Here is a 25,627-nt window from a genome sequence, read left to right on the forward strand (position 1 = left end):
TTTTAAAATACTTTTAATTTGTAAATTTTTATCTTATTTTAAAACCAGAGAGACAGAGACAAGCAGAGAGAGATATTCCATCTGTTGATTCACTCCCCAAATACCTACAACAGCTAGGCCTGGGCCAGGCTGAAACCAGGAGCCCCAAACTTAATCCAGGTCTTTAGGCCGTCCACTGGGGCTGGGAGTCCGTGGGCCCCTCAGACAGAGGTAGAATGTCCTTCACAAACAGGCTGCCAGCTGTGGCTGGAAAGCCTGTCTCCAGACTGACCACTAATAGCTTATTGAGCTGTATGTGTGATCTTGTGGCTTTAAATCACACCTCCAGGATGGCCGCAATCTTTCACCCACAACTAGCAGAGAAGGGGGCTGAGCCCCTAAGGAGACGGACAGTCTCCAGGAGACCCCTGCTATCTCCATAAGCCCCAAGCCAATCAACATACAGTATGTAAAACCCCTGCCCAATGGACACCCTCCACAGAACGACCCAATGAACAAAACAGTAATGCCTTAAAAACTCAGGACCCTTCCTCAAAGCCAGTGTCCCGCTCGGGCACTCCGCCTGCTCTCCTCTCGGAACAGACACTGTCACTTGCCAATCAAATAAAAGTTTCTTTTCTGTCTAATGCATTTTCTGCCTCTTTGCAAATTGTTTCCTGGCTTTTTATTTATATACTAAGCTGATGAAAAGAACCCACGAAATTCACTGGCAACTGCCTTCCCCTCTGCGACCGGTAACAGGTCTCCGACATGGGTGACAGGGATCCAAGTACTTGAGCCATCACCTGCTGCCTCCAAGGTGAACTTATCTTTTTGTTTTATTTTTCCACAAGCCTTTTGAAGTAGCCTCATATGATGCAGACATAGAGAAGAGACAGCTAACTCATCTGGGAGGGGATGGGGAAATTCATTAATTTTAATTCAGCCCATATTAATGTGAATTCAAGGACCTACTAGGTGCCAGCCGTGGAGCCAGGCGCTGAGACTGTAAGAGCAAAGAATACCACCCTAGGCCTCATCCGCGTGGAGTTCAGAGTCTGCTGAGAGACAGAGACATTGAATGAGTCATAGGATTTTATAACTGTGATCAGTGCTACACAGATGAGCACAGAGCGCCAAGGAGCCTTTCACAGGGAGAGCAAATCCGGCCCAGAACCACAGACTGAGTAGAAATTCATCAGGTACAGAGAGGAAATAGCAGCTGGTGCAGTGACTCCCAGGACACAGACGTGCACAAAGGAGGCTTGACTGACAGGAGGACGGTAAAGCTGAGAGCGACAGAGGGTGACTTGCTGGGCCTTGCCCTTAAACACGAGTGACATCTTTACCCTGAAAACAAAGGCAAAGGGGAGAGCATTGGCCTATGGTTAGGATGCCAGTGTCCCACATCAGAGTGCCTGGGTTTGATCCCTGGCTCCAGCACCTGACTCCAGCTTCCTGTTTATGCAGACCCTGGGAGGCAGCAGAGAAAGCCTAAGAAAGTGGGCTCCTGCCACCCATGTAGGGGACCTGGATTGAGTTCCTAGCTTTCAGCTCAGGCCCAGCCCAGGCATGGTCAGTGTAGGCATTTGGGGGAACTGAACCAGCAGATGAGAGCTCTCCATTTGTGTGTCTCCCTCTCCCTCTGCCTTTCAAATAGGTACATTTTTAAAAATAAAAATTTTAAAAATGAAATAAAACTGAAATCTTATTTAGGGCCTCAGAGGTCCAGCTGTGACTTGGGCAGGGTCATGGTAGGGACAGCCTAGGGATGTGGTCTGCAGCTGGGGGAAAGCACGCTGTGGTCCTCACTGCTTGCCACCTCTTGTGACTCAAATTTCCTCTGTCTGAGCACTGAGGAGGATTTTCAGGGTGTATCTGATCCACGTTTCAAAGGATGAGTAGGGTCAGTTCAGCGAGGTGTGGGTGGTAATCCTGGTTAAGGCAGATTGTGAGAAGTAGGAACTGATTAAGGAGGAAAGATAGCAAGTCCAGTTTATAGCGTATTGTTTAAAAAAAGATTTATCTATTTATTTATTGGAAAGGTAGAGTGACAGAGAGAGGGGCAGAGACAGAGAGAGATCTTCCATCTGCTGGTTCATTCCCCAGATGTCTGCTGCAGCTGGGGCTGGACCTGTAGCCAGGAAGTAAGAACTCCATCCAGGTCTCCCATGTGGGTAGCAGGAACCCAAGTGCTTGGGTCACCATCCACTGTCTTCCCAGGCACATTAGCAGGGTGCCGGAAAGGAAGCAGAGGTGGGGCTTGATCCCAGGCATTCTGATATGGCATGTGGGCATCCCCTGTGGCAGATTAAGCCGCTCGGGGCTACAACACCTGCTTCTGTAGCCTATTCAATTCGACTGCCACAGGGGTGGAGACCCCCAGCAAGCAACCAAGGGAAAAGTACATCTGGAGTTCAAAACTTTGCCTGTTCAGTAGAGGAGTCTGCCCTGGACACGTGGGTTTGGATGTCCTTTGCACGTCGGTAGTGGTTGGAATCAAGAAAATGAACTCAGAAAACTGGGAACATTCCCAGAAAATGAAGTCAGTGAGAACAGCTATGGGACAAGGACAGAGCCCCAGACCGGTCATCTGGGTGTTGACTCCCGTCCACATTCACCCTCTGGCCTCTGCTCTTTGGTTATGACTGAGGGTTGTAAACTGTTTTCCCCGGTTTCTCTTACCAGCTTGATTCATGTTGGGTTCCCCAAAGAGCTGCACCAGAGGGAGATGGGAAGGCACAGAGAGGAAAGAACGGACCCTCTTCCTGCTTCTCGCTGCTGTCATTTGTGCCCGTCACAGGCGACGGCCGCAGCTCCAGTATTCTCTTTCCATCTTCAGCCCCAGTGATGGCTGAGGCACTTCCCTCGCACAGGCCAGGAATATAGGTGAGGGTTGTGGTGGTTAATTTTAGGAGTCAAGGTGAATGGGTTAAGGGATGCCCAGACAGCTGGTGAGACATGGTTTCTAGTACGGCTGTGAGGTTCTTTCTGGAAGCACTTAACCTCCAAATTAGTGGACTCGGCCGGTACGGTGGTTCAGTAGGCTAATCCTCTGCCTGCGGCGCCAGTACCCTGGGTTCTAGTCCCGGTTGGGACACCGGATTCTGTCCCGGTTGCCCCTCTTTCAGTCCAGCTCTCTGCTGTGGCCCGGGAGGGCAGTGGAGGATGGCCCAAGTGCTTGGGCCCTGCACCCCATGGGAGACCAGGATAAGCACCTGGCTCCTGGCTTCGGATCAGCACAGCGCGCCAGCCATAGTGGCCATTTCGGGGATGAACCAACGTCTAACTCTGCCTGTAAAAACAACAACAACAACAAATTAGTGGACTCAACATGGAGGCTTTGCTCTCAGCAATGTGTGTGGGCACCATGCTGTTTCCCGAAGGCCCAAAAGGGGGAAAGGGGGAAAGGAGATGTGCATTTGCTCTCTGTGGGAGAGACAACCGTCTCCTGCCCTCAGGCACCTCTCTTCTGCGCGTGAGTCTTGTGCCTTTGGATTCTCAGACTCACATAGGTCTTCTCCCCTCCTCCTCCTGTCCCGTCAGGCTTTGGCCTTGGCGTGAATTACACCACCCATTGTTCTGGAGAATCCAGGTTATAGATGGCAGATCCAGGGACTTCTCTGCCTCCAGAAGTCTGGGAGCCCATATAACCATACAACCTCTGGGCTCTGTTACTTGGAGAACTCTGACAAACCCAAAGTCCAAGCACCAGCTGTGCAGTAAGAGAGTTAGGGGCAGGGGCTCTAGTCATCTCCTGGAGGTGGGTGTGAGCATCTGCTGTCTGTTCCCCAGCCCTGTGTGCTTATTGGTCTGAGCTACCTCCACACTCTCCTGTCTATTTCAGCTTTCCAGTCTGCATAGTCAAGTCCCCTCACTGAACACCTGCTCTTTGTCAAGGAAGCTTCTTAAAAAAAAAAAAGATTTATCCATTCATTGTTTGAAAGTCAGAGTTACACAGAGAGAGGAGAGGCAGAGAAATAGAGAGAGAGAGAGAGAGAGGTCTTCCATTCACTGGTTCACTCCCCAGTTGGCTGCAACGGCCAGAGCTCTGCCAATCCAAAGCCCAGAGCCAGGAGCTTCTTCCAGATCTCCCAGGGGCCCAAATATGTGGGCCATCTTCTACTGCTTTCCAAGGCCATAGCAGAGAGCTGGATGGGAACTGGAACAGCCAAGACTTGAACCTGCACCCATATGGGATGCTGGCACTGCAGGTGGCGGCTTAACCCCCTACCCCACAGCGCCAGCCCTGGGATATTTCTATATAGTGCTGCTTTTCCAGGTCCATACCGTCATGAAAAGAACATGGGGCTTAGGGTCAGGGCACTTGGATTCAAATTCAGCCTCACACCGTGGCAGCTCTCTCATTTTTTTTTTTTTTTAAGATTTATTTTATTTGAAAGACAGAGTTACAGAGAGAGGTAGAGACAGAAAGAGAGGTCTTCCATCCACTGGTTCACTCCCCAATTGGCCACAACGGCCAGAGCTGTGCCTATCCAAAACCAGGAGCCAGGAGCTTCTTCCGGGTGTCCCACGTGGGTGCAGGGGCCCAAGGACTTGGGCCATCTTCCACTGCTTTCCCAGGCCATAGCAGAGAGCTGGATCAGAAGAGGAGCAGCAGGGACTAGAACCAGCGCCCATACAGGATGCTGGCGCTTCAGGCCAGGGCTTTAACTCACTGCGCCACAGCGCCGGCCCCCTCAATGTCTTTTATTATCTCTGCTGGGTTGTCCTGAAGAGCAAATTAAATGAACCCGTGAAAGTGCTCAGTGGCACTATTGAGTGTTCAAAACGTAAGTACTTAATAGCTATCAGTGGAATCTGAAAATGATTTTTCCTTGATCTTGTGCAATGAGTTCATCGCTCATGTCTGCTTCCTGATCTTCACTTTGCTCTCCCCAGCCTCTGTAACTGACCTGTCTGCTAACTGGCCACATTTCTCCTACCTTCTCTTTCGGTATTACAAATGGCTGCTTACCTTGTCTTTCAAAATACACTTTTATCATGTGATGCTTCATGTCAGGGTCATGGGAAGAGGCCCTGAATACCAAATCACAAGTCTAGACAAACATTTTGTTTCTTCCATTTCCATCTCTCTGGGGGCTGGGGAGGGGTGATGCAAAGCTAGTACTGGCGAAAAGTAGGCACCCGCTGGTCCACAGGGAACCCAGGATTTGTCCTCTATCCAGACACATAGGTGAAGCATTATTGCATTCACCTGAGCTTGAACCTGCTCAATGTCCCCGTATTGCACAGTTCTCAGCATGTCATGAGGCTCAGGTGAGATTAGGGATGTTTCATTAAAAGTCTCAAGTCCATTGTGTTTCCTCCTTCTTACCCCTTCCTTTGCCACCCTGCCACCTTCCCCCTCCTATGTCAAAGTCACATTTCACAGCCAGACTCTCTGGACTCTCCAAGAGTTGGTCTCATTTTATTTCTGCTTCTACTTCTACTTCGTTGGTTGTTTTGTTTTGTAGGCTTGTCAGTTTTGCCCTGCACCATTGTGCCAAGGCTCTTCTGTACTTCCCAGGGCTGCAGCCCAGGCACTCACCCCAAATGTTTGCTGCAGACACGAGTGAATTTCTCCAGATGACAGTGTGGCAGCTCAGAAGGGCCTTCTGCTTCCCCCAGCCCGTCATTCCCATGCTCTGAACTACAGTGGAGGCCTGGACAGGTTGGTGCTGCATTCCCTCAGCACCCACAGTGGGCAAGGGCCAGGCTACCCAGCCAGAACTCAGCCTTCTCACTCCACGCACTGACAGGGCAGTCATTCGTTTACAGAGCTCCTTTTCCCAGTGTCGTGTGTGAGATGCGGTCAGCACCTTCGTGGGTGGCTCACCAAGTGCTCTGAACCAGTGCTCCAGAGATCTCAGCACAACCCTTTCCCCCAGCCGTGCCAAGTTCTAAATCTAATCTCTGCCCTCATTTGCTGTAGACCTTGACTTTGTTCCCTACCCTTCCAGTTTCTTTCCTCCCTGGCTCACAGGGGACACGAAAGAACTGGTGCTTATCTGAAGTGCCGGATCAGCACTGCACAGTTATCTGAACTCTTGTTGGTATTCTAATTGAAGCCTATCCCCACTTGATTAACCTCTGGACTAAGAGTATGATTGAGAAGTGATCAGTATAATTTCCCAACAAAATGTGCCCGAATACAGAAAGTTGGACGCTGAATCTACATAACTATAACAAAAGTGGTTGAGCAAATTTACCACTAATGGAGCAATAGATATTTTTTATGTGAATGCATTTCTAAAATATATTTTTTACTTATTTAAAAGGCAGAGAAATAGAGAGGGAGAGGCAGAGGCAAAGAGAAAGAGGGAAAGAGAGAGTGAGACAGACAGAGAGAGAGATCTTCCATTCATTAGTGCACTCCCCAAATGGCCTCCAAGGGCCAGGCCAAAGCCAGGAGCCGGGAGCTTCATCCAGGTCTCCCATGGAGATGTTTTCCCAGGAGCATTAGCAGGGAGGTGGATCATAAAGTGGAGTAGCCGGGACTCAAATTGGTGCCTGTATGGGATGTCAGCATTGCAGGTGGCAGCTTTACCCATTATGGCATAGTGCCAGCCCCAGGAGTAATGGATTTAACAAATACTTTATGAAGTAACTTTATGTAAGGTAATGGGTTAGGTTTTGAAAGGGATATCAAATTCAAGGAAGCTTTCCTTGACCTTGCAGAATTTGAAATTTGGAAGATGAACTAGGCTGTGTCCATGAGTAACTAGAATATAAAATCAAAGGGCTACAGAGGAAGCTCATGGGGGTGCCATGAACAGGGAGAAACATTTCAGATACAGAGAGGGAAGGGAGGCTTGTGTAGTCGGTGTCATTGTATCTGAACCTTGAAGTATAGCTAGGGTTCTGATCATCAGAAATAAATTCCAGAGAATTACAGGTGAAATCTTAGCGCTTGCTCCATTAGCAGGAGTTTAGGGTCGGGGAAGGTAGGGCAGTTTGGGGCTCAAATGTGGAAGCCTTGAAGAGCACGCTGAGTTTGGTCTTGTTCTGTAAGCAACGGAGAGTTATTGAGGTTTCTGAGGGATTGGAAGGGGAGGAGTGGCAGTAGCTAGAAATGTGCTTTAGAAAGATCACTCTGGAGCCATTCAGAAATCAGGAGAATAGGGCAATATCCTGGACTCGCTGGAACACTGAGATGGGAATGCAAAGTAGGCGTAGACAATAGAGCTTTGCAAGCCTGAAAGGGAGAGGGAGGAGTTCTTCTAGTTTTGAATCAAGTTGGCTTTTGCAAAGATGTGAGAAATCGGAATGCAGCCCTCCTTTGGTCAGGCAGAGTACCCAGGACTGGGAATCTGAGAGGTGGCCACAAACTGGAGGATGGGGAGCGGCCCAGTGTTCTGCAGGCTTTACCCAGTCCTGGGCTGAAGACCAGGCCAGAGGAAGGTGGGTGACAGGGCTTTGGTGGGCTTCCCTTCGGAAACTGAAGCTAGAAGACTGCCCTCACCCCCTCCCCGCCACCTTTAAAAAGTGGTTGATTTATTTGAAAAGCAGAGAGTCAGAGAGAGACAAGGGGAGAGACAGAGATCTTCCAACTGCTGATTCACTCCCCAAATGGTCCCAACAGCCAGGCCTGGGCCAGGTAGAAGTCAGGAGCCAGGAACTCCATCCAAGTCTCCCATGCTGGTGGCACAGACCCAGTAACTGAGCCATTCTCTGATGCTTTATTCCAGGCACATTAGCAGAAAGTTGATTAAAAGCAGAGCACTGGGGTCTCACACTGGCACCCATGTGGGATGCAAACAGTGCCTTAACCTGCTGTGCCACGAGGGTGGGGCAGAGAAGGGAGAAGACCTCAGCAGCTGAGGAAGCCCTGGGAAGAAAGAGCCTTTGGGGCTGGGTTGTAGAAACATCAGCACTGTGGTGTAGAAACCAGCGCTGTGGTGTAGCGGGTAAAGCTGCTTCCTGCTGTGCCAGCATCCCATATGGGCGCCAGCTCTAGTCCCGGCTGCTCCTCTTCCAATCCAGCTCTCTGCTGCGGCCTGGGAAAGCGATAGAAGATGGCCTGAGTCCTTGGGCCCCTGCACCCACGTTGCAGACCTGGAGGAAGCTCCTGGCACCTGGCTTCGGATCAGCGCAACTCCAGCTGTTGCATCATCTGGGGAGTGAGACAGCGGATAGAAGACCTCTCTCTCTCTCTCTCTCTCTCTCTCTCTGCCTCTCCTCTCTCTGTGTATCTCTGACTTTCAAGTAAATAAATCTAAAAAAAAAAAAAAAGAAAAGAAAAGTCCATGAGGCCTCCTGACCTGGGGGAATGAATTACACTGATCAAGGATTGAGAAATCAGGAAGATAAGCCTGCTGTGCCACCACTCCCCGTGAGCACAGGCTAAGCCTGGCTGTGTCAGGCATTCTTGGCCCCTGCCCTGGGGAGGTGACTGCCTATAGCCAGGGCTCCCAGAGAGCTGTGCCGCTGCTCCCAGGGTGGCCGCCAAGAGCCAGGTTGGCAGGGGGTGGGCGAGCTGGTGCCTGGAGCAGCTGCTCCAGGACAAGCCTCCCTCCCACCCTGCGACCTGGGCCCCCAGCCTGTGTGGGAAGTGAGCCCAGTGGCCCCCATCCCTCCTAGAGCTGCAAGAGCGCAAGGCCCAGTCTTACTCGGGGAAAGCAGCTCCAGGGCCATCAGCGTTTGAGGTCTGGGGCAGCGGGCACTCTGGTTAGAGGTGGGGGTCCCCAGGATGCCTCAGTAGGTGCCCAGCTTGCCAGGACACGTGCCTGCAGGGTCCCCTGTGGCTACCCTGCTTGGGCCAGTGCTGGCCTCCAAGGGCTCTGTGTATGTGTGTGCACGTGCGAGCAGGTGTGCTGTCTACCTCCCTGTGTGTGTGCTACCTCCCAGGGCAGCGAGGGCCCTGCCTGCCCAGCTGCTGGCTGGTGTTCAGGCCTCGGGCCGCTCCTGGCCAGCCCGGGGGCTGCGCCGACTGGCAGGCAGGGAGAGAAGGGCCCTTCCAGTACCCAGGCCAGCCTCTGGCTGCTGGCGGGGGTGTCCCCCAGCGGGGCCCTGCCTTGCAGGGAGTTTATCTCTCCAAGGGGCCCAGGCCAGCCACCTGTGTCTGGCCCTGTCCTGGTGGCCCGGTGGTCCATTCATGGCCTGTGCTTCAATGTCAGGCTTGCATTCTGAGCAATAAAGCAAGGCTGGCATTGTAAAAAAAAAAATTTCAACTTGCCTGGGCCTAAGGCAAGTTGAATTTGAGATGCTGGCTCCAGGAAGATGAGTTCTGGGGAGCCATGGACTGATGGGGCTCGTTGGTACAAAGCCAAGCTTGCATCTGATGAAAATAAGATCTACACTGGGAAGTGTGGGCTGACGGGCAGGATGTGGGAGACGTGACCTTGAGTCTAATCAGCAACAGAGGGCTCTGCACCAAGGACTCTGCTGGCACAGGTCCCGCTGTCGTGTCTACACAGTGTCTCAGCTCAGGGACGAACAGGCTGTCATCGTCAGCACTGGCATTGATTCCTCAAAGAAGTGATTTCACTGAACTTGATGTTCTAGCGACTTCTCAGCACGGGGGAGAGCTTTCAGATTGAACTGGCTGATGGTCTATGTGGATGGCACTTTTTTTAAAAAAAAGATTTATTTTATTTATTTGAAAGAGTTACAGAGAGAGGTAGAGACAGATAGAGAGGTCTTCCATCCTTTGGTTCACTCCCCAGATGACCGCAACAGCCACAGCTATACCGATCCAAAGTCAAGAGCTTCTTCCAGGTCTCCCACATGGGTGCAGGGGCCCAAGGACTTGGGCCACCTTCTACTGCTATCCCAGGCCATAGCAGAGAGCTGGGTTGGAAGAGGAGCAACCGGGACTAGAACCGGTGCCCGTATGGGATGCTGGTGCTTCAGGCCAGGGCATTAACCCACTGCGCCACAGCGACGGCCCCGGAACTTCATTTCTAGGGAGGGGATTAACCTGGTTTCTTGGAGTGTGAGGGGAGGCTGCCTATGCCCGTCCCCGACTTCTTTAAGGGTTGCAAGTGGATGCAGTCAGCAAGGGGACTTGGACAGCAACAAGTGGGAGGAGGAGAGAAGGACAAACCTGAGGTCAACTAGAGGCTGACTCTCACCCCCGGAGACATACCCAGGTCCTTCCTCGCTGCGCTCTCTCTGGCCTGGGCTGTTTAGACACAGTCCCGTCCCTCAGTGAGCTGGTTCTTAACCCCGCTTGCTTTCCCCTCTGCTGCCTCACTCTATCCCGAGTCCTCCCTTCCAGGAATGCTCTGTTCGGAGGGCCTGTCCTGGATGTCACACACTTCTTCTTCCTTCGCGTCAGCTCCATCTTCCCTCGATTGGCTGAGAATCTGTGTGGTTGCAGGATACCCTGCTAACCGTGTCTGGCTGAACATGGTATCCAGAAAACTAGTCTCTGACCCCATGGACTCGACAGTCTAGTGCAGGAAACCAGACTTTGGCATATTTCACCGCAACGTCATGGTGGGAGATGGTGCAAAGTGCCATAAGACGGCAGCAAATACTGAGGAAGTTCAAGATCGGATGAATTGCTCCGGCTGGAGGGGAGGGGACTTCCCCGGGGGAGGGGACTTTTGTACTGAGTGTTGAAGAGTGGTGACAAACACACAGAGGTGAGTCATTTTAATTGTATTTCATCAAATGGATACACTGAACCATGGTAAGTCCCATCCCTCACCCTCAGAATAGCAGAACTCCTCAGTCTTCAGCTCTCTTTTTGATAACTGAGCAGTGTGGTGGAAAGAACATGTCTTTCTGATGGCTGCATGAACCCAAGTATCCTTACTTCCAATTCATATGCCTTCCCAAGCTGAAATTTTTTTTCTTTTAAATATATATATTTTTAAATTTGAAAGACAGAGCTACAGAGAGAGAGAGAAACAGAGAAAGAGCTCTTCCACCTGCTGGTTCACTCCCCAGATGGTCACATTGGCTGGAGCTGGGCCGATCTGAAGCCAGGAGCCAGAAGCTTCTTCCAGGTCTCCCACGCGGGTGCAGGGGCCCAAGGACTTAGGCAGTCTTGTACGGCTTTCCAGGCCACAGCAGAGAGCTGGATCGGAAGTGGAGCAGCCGGGTCTTGAACCGGCACCCATATGGGATGCTGGCACTGCAGGCTAGGGCTTTAACCCACTGTACCACAGCAACGGCCTCCAAGCTGAAATTTTAGATTTCTCAGTACTCATGGATGATAAATTGGTACATTTATTCCTGTTCCTTTGTTGTAAATTGGGAATTCCCAGGTCACACAGAGGATAAACAAATCAGGAAAACAATAGTTATCAGCTTGTGACAACGTTTTCACCACTCCGTAGCATAATGATAAAAAGGAGATGCAATGAGTTTTTCCATTAATTTAAATGTGCCAGAAGCAAGGATTCTCTTTTATCCAGAGATTAAACTTCTAGGCTTAAAATGACTTGTTAAGAAGGCGATAGGCCGGCACCATGGCTCACTAGGCTAATCCACTGCCTTGCAGTGCCGGCACACCAGGTTCTAGTCCCGGTCGGGGTGCCAGATTCTGTCCCGGTTGCCCCTCTTCCAGGCCAGCTCTCTGCTGTGGCCTGGGAGTGCAGTGGAGGATGGCCCAAGTACTTGGGCCCTGCACCCCATGGGAGACCAGGATAAGCACCTGGCTCCTGCCATTGGATCAGCACAGTGCGCCGGCCACGGCAGCCATTGGAGGGTGAACCAATGGCAAAGGAAGACCTTTCTCTCTGTCTCTCTCACTGTCCACTCTGCCTGTCAAAAAAAAAAAAAAAAAAAAAAAAGCGATAGTCGGAAGGATGGTGGTATGGAAAATGAAACAATTCCTTCCTTTCATGAATACAGGGATTTCAACCCTGGGAAGATCGCACAGAAAAGAAAAGAGCCCGGAGTGAAGGCACTGTGTGGTCTATGCAATTGTAAATTGAATGCTCAAACTAAAAAACTTGCTGATTTAAGGAGTAGACAAGCAGCTGTTTACACACAGAATCAGATGATGTGAGAACAGAAGTAGGGCCAGCACCTGGTGTAGCTGGTTAAGTCACCACTTGCGATGCCAGCATCCTATATTGGAGCGCTGTTTGAGTCCCAGCTGCTCTACTGCCTATGCAGCTCCCTGCTAATGCACCTGGGAAGGTAGTAGAAGATGGCCCAAGTGCCTAGACCACTGCCATCCATGTGGGAGACCTGGATTGGATGGAGTCCCTGGCTCCTGGCTTGGGCCTGGCATAGACCTGGCTCTTGGGGCCCTCTCTGTCTGTCTCTCTGCCTTTCAAATAAATAAATTAATCTTCAAAAAGAAAAACAAGAATGACAGAAACTCAGAGATCATATGATTTCTTCAATCTCAACTTAAAATGAGTGGTTTGAGGCTCAGAAATGTTAAGTAGTTTTCCCAAAGTTACATGTCCTTTATTTTTGTATTTTCAAGTGGCCCTATTTATAGTGATTGTGATTTGTGTGCAAGTTTATGTAACAAGGTAAGTCAATGATCTCTTGGCACCAGGGCTACTTTTCATATCAAATTTCATCATTTTCTCTAAATCTGTGCTGTTATTTATAAATATTTATCAGAAAGTGTATTTATTAAAAACCTATTTATTAATTTTATTTGAGTGACAGAAGGGAGGCTTTTCCTCTGTGGTTCACTCCCCAAATGCCTGGGAGCCAGGAACTTAATCCAGGTCTCCCATATAGGTAGCAGGAACCCAGCCACTTGAGTCATCACCTTCTGCATGACATTAGCAGTACATTAGCAGGAACATTAGCAGGAAGGTGAAATCCAGAGTGAAGCCAGGACTTGACCCAGGTGCTCTCCTATGAGATATGGGCGTCCCAAGTGGTGTCTCAACTTCTGCATCAAATGCCCACCCCAACAGTTGTGGTCTATTATTCTTGCCCAAGAAGGCACTGAAGAACTTACAAAATCTTGCCAAGCACTGACCAAACAGCCCTTTCTGTGCCTTCTCACCGGCACAAAAGCAACACACCCATCCCACTCACTAGCTAGTCTGCTCCAGCAATTACAAGCGTAACCCAGGGGTGATATGACCTGCTCAAGTTTATTGGTTCATATGGTTGGAATTTATTCATTGCCTGCACTGTGTTACACCCTGTGCAGGCTTATAAGAGTCAACAAGACCTTGCCATCCGGGGAGGTGAAAGTCTCCAGGAGGAAGCTCAGTGATGAAGGGTCTTGAAAAGACAGTAATGGACTGCAGATTGATATTGAAGAGGTGCCAGGGGCTGTCATTCTAGGTGTTCAAGTTGAATGAATCAATGAAGACAGTATTTCAGGAGTATCTGGCAAATAGGGTGCAGAGGAGGAGCCCAGACTGAGAGATGCTATCATCAATGTGTGGTTGCTAGGGCTTCCACTCTCTGACACTGGAAGGAAGGCCAGGAAACTTTTCAAGAAAATAATATCTACACATTGATGACAAATGGATAGGGGAAGCTTGAGCTGTAAGTTGAACAAAGAAAATATTTGGATGCTAATATTTCATGCTGCTTCTTCTTGATGTCAACCTGTCCTGTACTTTCAGGATTCCACATTTTAATGCACTTATCTGAAAACCAATCTATGTTGTTAATGATGGTGGAATGGCTAATTTTATTTATCAACTTGACTGGGTCACAAGATGCCCAGACAGCTGATTAAACATTATTTCCAGGTGTGTTTGAGAGGGTGCTTCCAGAAGAGATTAGTATTTGAATCAGTGGCCTGAGTTAGCAGCTGATCCTCCCCAGTGTGGGTGGGCATCATCCAGTCCTTTGGGGGCCTGGGTAGAGTTAAAAGGTGAGGGCTGGGTGTTGTGGATTAAGTGGGTTGTGTGCAGTGGATTAAGCTGCTGCCTGGGATGCCTGCATCCTTTATTAGAATTCCTGGGATTGAGTCCTGCCTATGCTTTCAATCCAGTTTCCTGCTGATGCACACACATCCTGGGCCCAAGTACTTGAGTCCCTGCCACCCCCTTGGGAGGCCCAGATGGAGTTCCTAGCTCCTGGTATCAGCTTGGTCCAGGCCTAACTGTTGGGAGTGAACCAGCTGATAGAAGATCTCTCTCTTTCCCTCCGTCTCTCTCTACCTATTTTCCTGTCACCCTGTCTCCCAAATAAAAAAAATAAAATAAAATAAAAAGTGAGTTCACTCTCTGCCTGACTGCTGGAGCTGGGATGTCCATCATCTGCCCTCGGTGCTTCTGGTTCTGCATCCTTCAAACCAGACCAGATCTACCATCAGCTCTCCAGCTCCCAGGCCACTAACCAGCACCACCAGCTCTCCTGGGGCTCCAGCTCGCAGACGGCAGATTGTGGGGCACCTCGGCCCCCACAGTAGTGTGAGCCAAGACTCTGTATTAGACATTTTTTTTTTTGACAGGCAGAGTGGACAGTGAGAGAGAGAGACAGAGAGAAAGGTCTTCCTTTTGCCGTTGGTTCACCCTCCAATGGCCGCCACGGCTGGTGCGCTATGGCCGGCACGCTGCGGCCGGTGCACCGCGCTGATCCGATGGCAGGAGCCAGGTGCTTCTCCTGGTCTCCCATGCGGGTGCAGGGCCCAAGCACTTGGGCCATCCTCCACTGCACTCCCGGGCCACAGCAGAGAGCTGGCCTGGAAGAGGGGCAACCGGGACAGAATCCGGTGCCCCGACCGGGACTAGAACCCAGTGTGTGGGCGCCGCAAGGTGGAAGATTAGCCTAGTGAGCCACGGTGCCGGCTGACATTTTCACATGTATCTGTACTGTACATGTGATGCACACACGTGTGAAGAGATTCATCGTAAATACCTCTGTTCTCTCTCTAAAGAACTTTGATTAATCCAGAGAGCTTCTTCTTTTACTGGTAATAGATAATAACATACAGAAGCGAAAGCCGATCTGTAATTGGCTGAGTTGTTCTTTTTGGCTGCCTTGGTGAGGAGCTGACGAGGTTTGTGTTTCTGCCTGGAGAGCGGGCGTGGCCAATGCACTGAGCAGAGGTGTGTGCCTTTGTAGCATCTGCATCTTTTTCTACATTGAAGCTAATGCACGTCTCTGCTGCTATTCTTCTCCCCGAGGAGCTGGGATTTGAGTGTGGAGAGAGCCTTGTGAAGCCGGAGGGGCGTGCGCTGGCACAGGAGTATAGCAGCAGCTTTGACCGAGCTCTGACTTTGACTCAAGAAGTGCTGGGCCTCTGCCCAGATTTTAGGCCTGGAACATCCTTGCACCGCAAAGCCAAGCCAAAGTACTGCTTTAAACCTATCTCTTTGAAGGTATTTGACCCTGGTGATGGGGCTGTGTTCAGCCTCCCAACCACAGGCTATTCTGAGCATATTGTGTAATTCTGCAGCCCTTTGAAGTTAGGGCTACTCTGTTATAAAGAGAGGACAAACCTGGATGCATCTGTAGCAGAGACTATACTGCGCCTAACTTTTGAGTTTACTAAGTCTGGTAGACCAGATGTCACCAGTTGTATTAACCCTGCTGCAAAGCATTTGCTTCCCCCCTATTGTACCCAACTGTAAAGGGTGTTCTCATCCCTTGTAACTTTTGTCTTCTATGAGGATTGTTTTACTGGAAACCTCAACACCCAGGAATAATTTCATTTATTAGTTTTATTTATCGTATTAAAATAATAGTGTGCTGGGTGGGCCTTCTGAAACTTCACAGCATCACTGCTTGAAAACCATGGAGCTAGACGCTTGAGGGTGGCTGCTGCATGATGTGCCTGGAGTCACTTTAGTGTAATTTAACAAGCAATTAAAGGTTGAAAGTAGCAGGTGGGGATTCACATGACTAGAAGGGAAACCCTTCTTTCCTATTTTATCTGCTTTATTTTGTTTTTATTTGAGAAAGTGGGACACAGAGCATGAGGAGGGGTAGCATCCCCAGCCCCTATCCCTCCCCCAAACGCCCACACCAGCTAGAGCTGGGCCAGGCTGAAGCTGGGAGCTGCACAACTATCTGGATCCCTGATATAAGTGGCAGGGACCCAAGTCCCTGAGCCGTCACCTGCTGCCTCCCAGGGTATACGTTACCACAAAGCTGGAGTCAGGAACTGAAGCCAGGTGTCAAAGTCAAGTACTGTGATATGAGAAGTGAGCATGTTAACCGCTAGGCTGAGGGCCCAGGCTTTCCCTCCTGTTTTTTGTTTACAAATCCAAAAACCACATAACCCATCACAAAGTTTATCTTGACATTTCACATTGTCCTTTCTAAATAAGAGACATAAAATTAATCGGTTTGTCCCTTCCAAGTGGGGATAATGTTGGGTTTTTCTGAACAATTGATACAATTCTTTCCTGATATTTGTGTTTTGGGCTAAACTTCAGGCGTGTGGCCAAGAAGCTGATGGGTGTGATGGGTAGAGCTCTCTATTAGCCAAGAAGAGTGCTTTGCACATGCAACCAGGGGCAGTAAACACAACTCTGAGCACTGCTAAGACTGTAACAGGCCAGTGAACCAGAGAAGAAGCAAATTTCCAGGGGCACAACCACACAGCTGGCGTCTCTGTGGGGTAGGCCACGGAGAAATCATGCATTGTAATTATAATTCAGATAGCTGATGGGGCCTGCGCTGTGAGGCAGTGGGTTAAAGCCCTGGCATGCAGCCCCAGCATCCCATATGGGCACTGGCTCGAGTCTCAGATGCTCCACTGCCAATCCAGCTCCCTGCTAATGTGCCTGGGAAAGCAGCAGAGGATGGCCCCTGCACCCACCTGGGAGACCCAGAAGAAGCTCCTGGCTCCTGGCTTCAGATCGGCTCAACTCCAGCCATTGCAGCCATCTGGGGAGTGAACCAGCAGATGGAAGATCTCGCTCTCTCTCTCTGCCTCTGCCTCTCTGTAACTGTCTTTCAAATAAATAAAATAAGTCTTTTTAAAAAATTAGATAGCTGGAAAAGTTCCTAAAAGTATTCATTGTTACTTTGAAACCTGAAAAAACAATAGTACAGCTGAGAAAGTGACTGTCCAGCATGTCTCCCATGCTTCCCTGCAGGAGGCTACCTGGTTTTCCTCAGCTGCACCCTAGCTTGGGGCTAACCTCTGGGCCTGTCTTCTCAGCTGTAAATACAGCTGTAGACCCTCCATCTTCAGTGTTAAAAACCCTGCATTGTACACTTTGAACAGATGTATAGTGAGTGCTGTCGGTTGAAATGTGTTCTCCCAAGACTCTCAGGTCGAAATCCTAACACCACCACCACCCCCATATAAGAATGTGGCTGCATTTGCAGAGGGGGTCTTTCTTGAGCTCTCTTAGTTCAGATGACTGGTAAGCCCGATGAATTAGACACAGACACAGGGAGAAGGCGGCATCATCAAGCCAAGGAGAGAGCCTCGGAAGAAACCAAGTCTCTGGCACTGTAATGGTGGCTGCCAGCCTCCAGATCTGGAGCAGCACAGTTCTGCTGTGGCAGCCCGTGGCGGTTGACTTTCCCGGTCTGCTTGGCTTAGCTACGGTGTCCAGACATTTGCTCCAACGTTATTCTGGATGTTCCTGTGAAGGTGTTTCGTTGGAGGAGATTAACATTTGATCGGTGTACTTTGGGTAAAGCAGATTACCCTCCGTAATGTAGTTTACCCTCACCCAATCAGCTGGAGGCTGTACTAGAACAGAGGTACTGGGGGGTGGGGGAAGAGTGGCGTGCAGGTGGGGGTGGGGTGGCAGAGGCAATGGGTGGTTGCAGTGCAGACAAAGGGAAGGAGAAGGAAGAGAAAAATAAGCCGCCCCCGACCCCGACCCCTGGCAGGAAGGGATCGTGCAGGCTGCCTTTGGACTCCAAGTGCGACCCTTCCTGGGGTCTCCAGCCTGTCAGGCTGCCCTGCAGGCTGTGGACTTGCATGCCCACAGCTGATGGACAGATTGCTTAGGATAAATCTCTCACTCTCCCCTCACTCCCATACACATCCTGCTGCTCTTCTGTTTCTTTGGATAACTCTGACTAATACATGACCCTACCCAACTAATACCATTATGTGAATTTTGCAGCCATTCCTCAGTTTCCACGTGGGGTTGGTCTTAGAAAACACCTGCCCGGGGCCAGCGCTGTGGCACAGCGGTTAACACCCTGACCCGGAGCACCGGCATCTCATATGGGCACCAATTCAAGACCCGGCTATTCTGCTTCTGATTCAGCTCTCTGCTATGGCCTGAGAAAGCAGTAGAAGATGGCCCAAGTCCTTGGGCCCCTGCACCTGTGTGGGAAGACACAGAAGAAGCTCCTGGCCCCTGGCTTCAGTTCAGTGTAGCTCTAGCCATTGTGGCCTAGATGGGAGTGAACCAGCAGATGGACGATTTCTCTCTCTCTCTTTGCCTCTGCTTCTCTGTAATTCTGCCTTTCAAATAAAATAAATAAACCTTAAAAAAAAACACTTGCCATATGTTCTGGATTTATTTTCAATTTAATTTCTCTGTACTTGAGATTCTTTTATGACTGAGTGGTTTTATTCTGCATGATAATTTAAGAACAGATTTCCATTCAGAGGAATAGTTTAGAAGCAAAGTTAGATAACACAAGCCCAGGGGACATGGGGCTATAGTGTGATACATTGTAACACCACTAATTGGATGGCACAGAAACCAAATTACATCCACAGCAGTGGAAAAAAACCTCCTCTTAGAACTCAGCTGTGATACAGCTGCTGTTATTGTTCCCCAGAACACGTGTAATTAGGGAATTTCATTTTCTCTATTACCTCTATTTTTCCTCCACTTTCAGTATTTTTAAAAACATTTATTCATTTTATATGTGGGCTGGCACCGCGGCTCACTAGGCTAATCCTCCGCCTTGTGGCGCTGGCACACCAGGTTCTAGTCCTGGTCAGGGCGCCGGATTCTGTCCCGGTTGCCCCTCTTCCAGGCCAGCTCTCTGCTGTGGCCAGGGAGTGCAGTGGAGGATGGCCCAAGTCCTTGGGCCCTGCACCCCATGGGAGACCAGGAGAAGCACCTGGCTCCTGCCATCGGATCAGCGCGGTGCACCGGCCATGGCAGCCATTGGAGGGTGAACCAACGGCACAAGGAAGACCTTTCTCTCTGTCTCTCTCTCTCACTATCCACTCTGCCTGTCAAAAAAAAAAATTATTCATTTTATATGAAAGTCAGAGTTACAGAGAGAGAGGAAGAGAGAGAGAGCGAGTGCAATTCTGTGGCTCACTCCTCGGATGGCTGTATCAGCCAGGGTTGGGCCAGGCAAAACTCAGGAGCCAGGAGCTTCTTCTGGGTCTCTCATGTGGGTGCAGGGGCCCAAGCACTTGGGGCATCTTCCACTGCTTTCCCAGATGCATTAGCCAGGATCTGGATTGGAAGTGAAGCAGCCGGGACTCGAACTGGCACCCATATAGGAAGCCAGTGCTGCAGGCAGTACTTGAGCCTGCCATGCCACAGCGCCAGCCTCTCGGTTATTCTTTCATTCAAGCAGCTAGCAAGCTCTTATAAGCACCTGCTGCATCCACAGGCTGCCCTAGAAGTCAAAGGCTGAAAGACAAAAGGCTCACTTCAAGGAAGAAGTGTGCACTATAGTGAGGGAGGCGAAATGTGGTGAAGGCTCCCTCCAGGTATTCCAGAGGGTTGTCTGTGCACGCAGGAGGGGATGGGACGGACCTGTGATGAAAGGCAGCATAGCAAGTTAACTGCTGTTATTGCCACTTCCTAGATGGGTAAACTGAGTCTTGAGAAGCTTAAATAATTGGCCAAGTCCCTCAAAAAGTACAAGAAAGGGTTTGAGCACAACTCTAACTGCAGGGTCTACATTTTTTCCACTCTATCATGTGTTTTTTTTTTTTCATTTGCTTATTTATTTGAAAGACAGAGTTACAGAGAGAGAGAGAGTGTGTGTGTGAGAGAGAGCTCTTCCATCCACTGGTTCACTCCACAAATGGGCCAGATGGAAGCCAGGAACCAGGAGCTTTTTCCGGGTCTCCCATTTGAGTGCAGGGGCCCAAGAACTTGGGCCATCTTCCACTGCTTACCCAGGTGCATCAGCAGGGAGCTGGATGGGAAGTAGGGCAGGTGGGACTCGAATCCACACACATATGAATGGGGTGCAGCTGCTTACCCTGCTGCACCACAACGCCGACTGCTCATGTTCTGTTTCTAATGTCAAGGAGGCAAGAAAACAACTAGAGTGCACTGAAATATAATCAACTTACTATTTACTTTGAAGTAAGAACCTAACTGTGAACACTACCATTTGTCTTAGTCTTAGCTGTCTTATTCTACGGTTTCACTAATTCTCATACTAGCTGATAATAATAGTAACAGCAGCAGTGAACATCTGTCTATTGTTTCCTGTGTGCTGGTTGCTATGCTTGGTGCTTGCCATACGTTCTCTCAATTGCTCCCCCTAACAGTCTGGTGAGACAGGCACACACGTTGTCCCTATCATAAATGGGGAAAGCAAAGCTTTGAGGGTTCAGCTATGTGCTGTGAAGTAGGATTTTATCTGAGGTCTTGCTCTACGAGCAAATATGAACCATTTTGCTGCTGCACCCCAAGCCAGACAACTAACAAACAGCTAAAAACTCAATGCTTTCGCTGGATTTTTTTTTTTTTTTTTTTTGACAGGCAGAGTTAGACAGTGAGAGAGAGAGAGAGAGAGAGAGAGATAAAGGTCATCCTTTTTCCGTTGGTTCACCCTCCAAATGGCTGCTACGGCCGGCATGCTGTGCCAATCCAAAGCCAGGAGCCAGGTGCTTCCTCCTGGTCTCCCATGCGGGTGCAGGGCCTAAAGGCCTGGGCCATCCTCCACTGCCTTCCCGGGCCACAGCAGAGAGCTGGCCTGGAAGAGGAGCAACCCGGACAGAATCCGGCGCCCCAACCAGGACTAGAGCCCGGGGTGCCGGCGCCGCAGGTGGAGGATTAGCCAAGTGAGCCGCGGTGCCAGCCTTGCTGGATTTTTTTTAATAAGAAGAAAATTCTGGAAAGTCACAGATCTTCCAGATTGTGAAAAGTACCCAAGAATCTCCTCCATTTCTGAAGAGGATCTCCTGGAGGGAGTCTGAGCCCATGTCACCTGGAGTACTTTTGCACTGTTCCACTCATTCGTTGTATATACTGAGGTTCTGGAACTCTGGGTGACTCTGACAGACAAGGAGCTCTTGGCAGGTTCTGTCCGAGTGGTGGGCTCCAGTGTCCCATCTCCCCGAAGCTTCTCCCCTCTCCTGCCTCCAGCTCTCGCCCTGTGAAGGGCTAGACTCCCCACAGGGCAAGCCACGCAACATCCGTGCTGATGAGTCCCGGGAGGCGCAGGAAAGGATCAGTTGTGCTCCCTTGGACAGCTTAGTGCTGGCTGCCCCCTAACTGTGCTGCCCATTTCCGGACACTGGGATGGAAAGGAGCAGGCACCAGGGGCAGGCCACAGAGCAACGTAGCTTTATCCACCGTCCCCAGGGCTCCTGGGTCCTGGGGAAGCCGAGGCACCGGAGGGGAAGGAGAAGAATCCCACAGCCAAGGGTGTGTTGGAAACAACTCTGGGAGCCACCCACACATCCGCCCCATTTCCTCATAAGGCGGACCCAGTCCAGGACAGAGGGAGAGATGTTCAGAGTGTCCATTGCTCACTGGGAAGCATTCTCTCTTTGCCTGTTTGCCAGGGAGCTCAGAAAGTTCAAGAATGCAGCAGAGTGGCCAGGAGTGTAACTGACCCAGGCTGGACATCCACAAGGGTAGCCCAGAGCTTGGGGAGCGTAGCCAGCAGGACTGTGCCTGACCTTCAGAAGGGACAGGGATATGCTAAGCCCCGGCTCCAGGAAACACTTGCACACTGTGTTGTACAAACACTCGCAGCCCAGTTTCCTGCTAAGGATGGGTGTGGCCTCTTAGACAAGGGAGGGTGTGAGAAACAAGTGCCAAGGAGAGCCCTATCTACTCCATGACCTACCGCAGAGCTTCAGGGGTCCAGGCTGTGAGCAGGACACAGGGAATCTTAGTCATCACTGCTTCACCCCCAGCTTGACCCCCTCGCCCAGGGCAAGCTGAGAACCTGGAAGCCCTTAGAGGGGATTGCTTACCACATGCAGGCAAAGCAGACAGCAGAGCAGAGGGTGCAGGCAACGGTGGGTCTGGCCCAGCTCTGTCAAACTGCAGTTGGCTGGGCACAGCATGAGACCCTCAGGACACATTTGAGTGTTGGAAACCATGAAGGCATGGTCAATGAGAACGTGGCCACCAGGGAGGGCAAAGGCTCTGGTGCTGCTGTTACTGGCTTGTGGGGTGGGGGCTCTATTACAGTCAAAAGATATACTTGTGGGGTCGGTGCTGTGACGTAGCTGGTAAAGCCGCTGCTTGCAGCGCCAGCATCCCATATGGGCGCTGATTCGAGACCCGGCTGCTCCACTTCTGATCCAGCTCTCTGCTGTGGCCTGGGAAAGCAGCAGAAGATGGCCCAAGCCCTTGGGCCCCTGCACCCGTGTGGGAGACCTGGAAGAAGCTCCTGGCTCCTGGCTTCAGATCAGCCCAGCTCCAGCTGTTGCAGCCAATTGGGGAGTGAAACAGCGAATGGAAAACCTTTCTCTCTCTCTCTCTTTCTCTCTCTCTCTCTCTCTGCCTCTCCTCTCTCTGTGTAACTCTGACTTTCAAATAAATAAATAAATCTTTTAAAAAAAGAAGACATACTTGTCCACTGTCTGAGCAAGAAAGGGCAGCACCAGGGCCTGGTGTTGTGGTGCAGTAGGTTAAGCCACCTGCGACACCAGCATCCCGTATGAGCACTGATTCTAGTCTCACCTGCTCCACTTTCGATCCAGGTCCCTGCTAATGCACCTGGGAAGGCAGAAGATGATGGTCCAATTACTTGGGCCCCTGCCACTCATGTGGGAGACCCAGATGAAGCTCCTGGCTCCTGGCTTCAACCTGGCCCAGCCTCAGCCATTGCAGCCATTTAGGGAGTGAACCAGCACATGGAAGAGCTCTCTCTCTCTCTCTCTCTCTCTCTCTCTCTCTCTCTCTGTAATCCTGCTTTTGAAATAAATAAATAAATAAATAAATAAGTAAATAAATAAATCCTAATCAGAAAGAAAGAAAAAAGATAAGAAGGAAGGAAGGAAGGAAGGAAGAAAACGATGTCAGTGGGGAACAAGCCCTGTGACATTATCTGTGCTGGGACACAGGCTACCCTGCCCGTCTGGATGTGACGGAGACAGAGACTTGGATCAGGACAGGACAGGTGTTGCTACAGGTAACGAATGCTGGAAAGCTCTGCTGGCCAGAGACCAACCATACCCGCCGCTTCCCTGATAATTTCTTCCAGGCACCTGTTCAGAGACCACGGCATCTATTTTGTACAGCAGGTGGGGGAGGGAGGTTAAGCTGGATTAAAGATTATGAAGCAGTTCCAGTAAGCAGGATGGTTTATTCCTACCAAAGAACATTTACTGAATCTGCTTAACATTTGAGAGCTTGCTGGTTCCTGTATTTTTCTGAATTTAAACAAGGGAGTGCAATGGTCAATGTGTACACAGTCTTAGTGTCTGTTGAGTAAATTTGCAAACACACACACAAATCAATTCAACAAATATTTGTTAAATGGCTCACAAGTGGCTGTCTGCGAAATACCATCTGGTTCTAGGGCTTAGCTTTTTGACTGTGACACAGTAAGAAATATATTCTGTGCTGTGTATGTTGTGACTCAATGCAAAGACTCCTACAATGGATGGAAGTTTCATGAAATAATTTTTACCTTAGTAGGTATTGTGGGTTGAATAGGATTTAGCTTCCCAAACTTATACAAACATTGTTTTTTAAAAGGGTTTCTTTTTTAATGTTTATTTTATTGTTTATTTGAAAGACAGAGTTTCAGAGAGAGGTAGAAACAGAGAGAGGTCCTCCATCTGCTGAGTCTATCCAAAGCCAGGAGCCAGGAGCTTCTTCTGGGTCTCCCGTGTGGGTGCAGGGGCCCAAGCACTTGGACTACCCTCTGCTCCTTTCCCTGGTGCATTAGCAGGGAGCTGGATTGGAAGTGAAGCATCAGGACTCAAACCGGCACCCACAAGGGATGCTAGTGCTGCAGGCCTGGACTTTCACCTGCTGGGCCACAGCTCCGACCCTATACATTTAAACATCGAAGTCTTATGTGAACAGTCGACGTATTAAGAGTGGAGGCTTCGTCAAATTGCAGTGTGTGGGAGGTGGGTGGGTGGGGTCTTTTGGTCATTGCTCTTGGAAGGGTTGGTTATGGAAGCTGAATGTGCGTCCCGTGGCTGTCTCTGCTTCCTGGCTCACCCTGTGACTGCTCCTCCACACGCACTGCCATTGATACTCCACCAGATGCCAGACCAATGCTGCCACCTGATCTTGGCCTGTGAACCTCCCAACTGCAAGCTGAAATAAACCATCTTCTCTCCCAAGTTGCTCCTCAGCGATTTTAGTTACGGTAACAAATAGCCCACTAATAGAGTAGGTGAAATCCATTTTGATATTTCTTTATCCATTCTACTTTTTAAAAAAAAATTCTGATTACAAATCAGTGACTTGATTTCATGATGAGTCACAATCTGCTGTTTTGAAGACATTAATTAATACAGGAATTCACTGAACTTCTAATCTTACCTTCACTTAGCTAAGAATCTAGGAGTAGGTGATCACAGACTAGTGTCATGCACAAATATATCTGAGGTCTAAGGGACCAAACTAAAAAATGTGAGTGATTTCTGAGTGAACCTGAAGGGGGCAGGAAGCAACATTTTTCTTCCTTTTGGCTATTTTTCCACAATTTCAAAATCATAGGCAATGATGAATGTCGGTCATCAACGAAAACAAAGAAATAGTCTCCCCCGCCCTATATTAGTCAGCTTGGTGTCATGATAACAAAATACTCAGGACAGTTAGTTATGTGAGAGAAGAGGTTTATGTAGCTCGCGGAGGTTCAAGGGCATGGCATTGGTGCTGGCTCAGTTCTGGTGAAGACCTCATGGAGAGTGGTAGATGGCTACATGCGTGTGCGTGTTGGGGCAAGCAGTCACATCTCAAAACAGGAGCAGAGACTGGGGGAGGCCCAGCTCAAGTTTTTAGAGCAACCCTCTCATGGAATCCACCAAGGAGTCCCACAAGATCACCCACTGGGAGAGTGCCCCCAATGACCAACGACTTCCCACCAAACCCCTACCTCTTAAAGGTTGCAGAGCTCCTCCAAATGTTACTACCTTAGAGACCAAGCTCCCAACACGTGATCCTTTTAGGGGACACAAACCATATTCAAACAATAGCCCCTTTTGAACTCACAAATTTTTGAATGAAGAGTTGGGAACATATGTGATTGCTAACCAAGGGTAAACCACCTGTATGAACATCCTGATAATATTTAATCCAACTCCTAACTGAGTATCTCATTTGCAGAGTTAGGTAAAACCAGATCCTGCTTGTATTTAGAGCTGACAATGCTGGAGCAATCCAGAGAATGTTTGCACTGGACAAAATTTCTGATGTTAATAAATCAGATTCTTAGATTTCTGAATCTAGATCGCTCCTGCCTTTGTCTCCCCTTCGCCTTCACATTGACATCCTATCGCTTGTATGAGGAAGGGCTTAAAGAGTTCCTGAAAAATGGACACAAAAGATAGTGCACATTTCCTATGAACGTTTTGAAGTCTCCTCATACATTACTGGCTTGCAGATCAGTCTCTTTCCCGGTTCAAAACTCCTTGTAGACAAAGAATTGTTTCTTCTCTATCTCCTGCATGTGGGACACGGGTGTCTCAACCACGAGGCCACAT

At 49.7% G+C, this 25,627-nt stretch overlaps 1 protein-coding gene across 2 annotated transcripts in view; it reads left to right on the top strand.

Moving 5' to 3' along the window:
• The window catches only part of MRO (maestro), a 61,735-nt gene that overhangs the window by 8,165 nt on the left and 27,943 nt on the right, over positions 1-25,627 (top strand). The window contains exon 1 of one of the 2 annotated variants that reach the window (XM_051851953.3): positions 7,361-7,383. The exons of the other annotated variant lie outside the window; for it this stretch is intronic. The gene's annotated coding sequence lies outside the window, so the exon portion shown is untranslated. Of the gene's footprint in view, positions 1-7,360; positions 7,384-25,627 lie in introns of those variants that run through there. 2 annotated transcript variants of the gene reach the window in all.

The sequence above is a fragment of the Oryctolagus cuniculus genome, chromosome 10 (genome assembly GCF_051225735.1).
Source record: "Oryctolagus cuniculus isolate XC-2025 breed Fujian yellow rabbit chromosome 10, ASM5122573v1, whole genome shotgun sequence".
Taxonomy (NCBI): Eukaryota; Metazoa; Chordata; class Mammalia; order Lagomorpha; family Leporidae; genus Oryctolagus; species Oryctolagus cuniculus.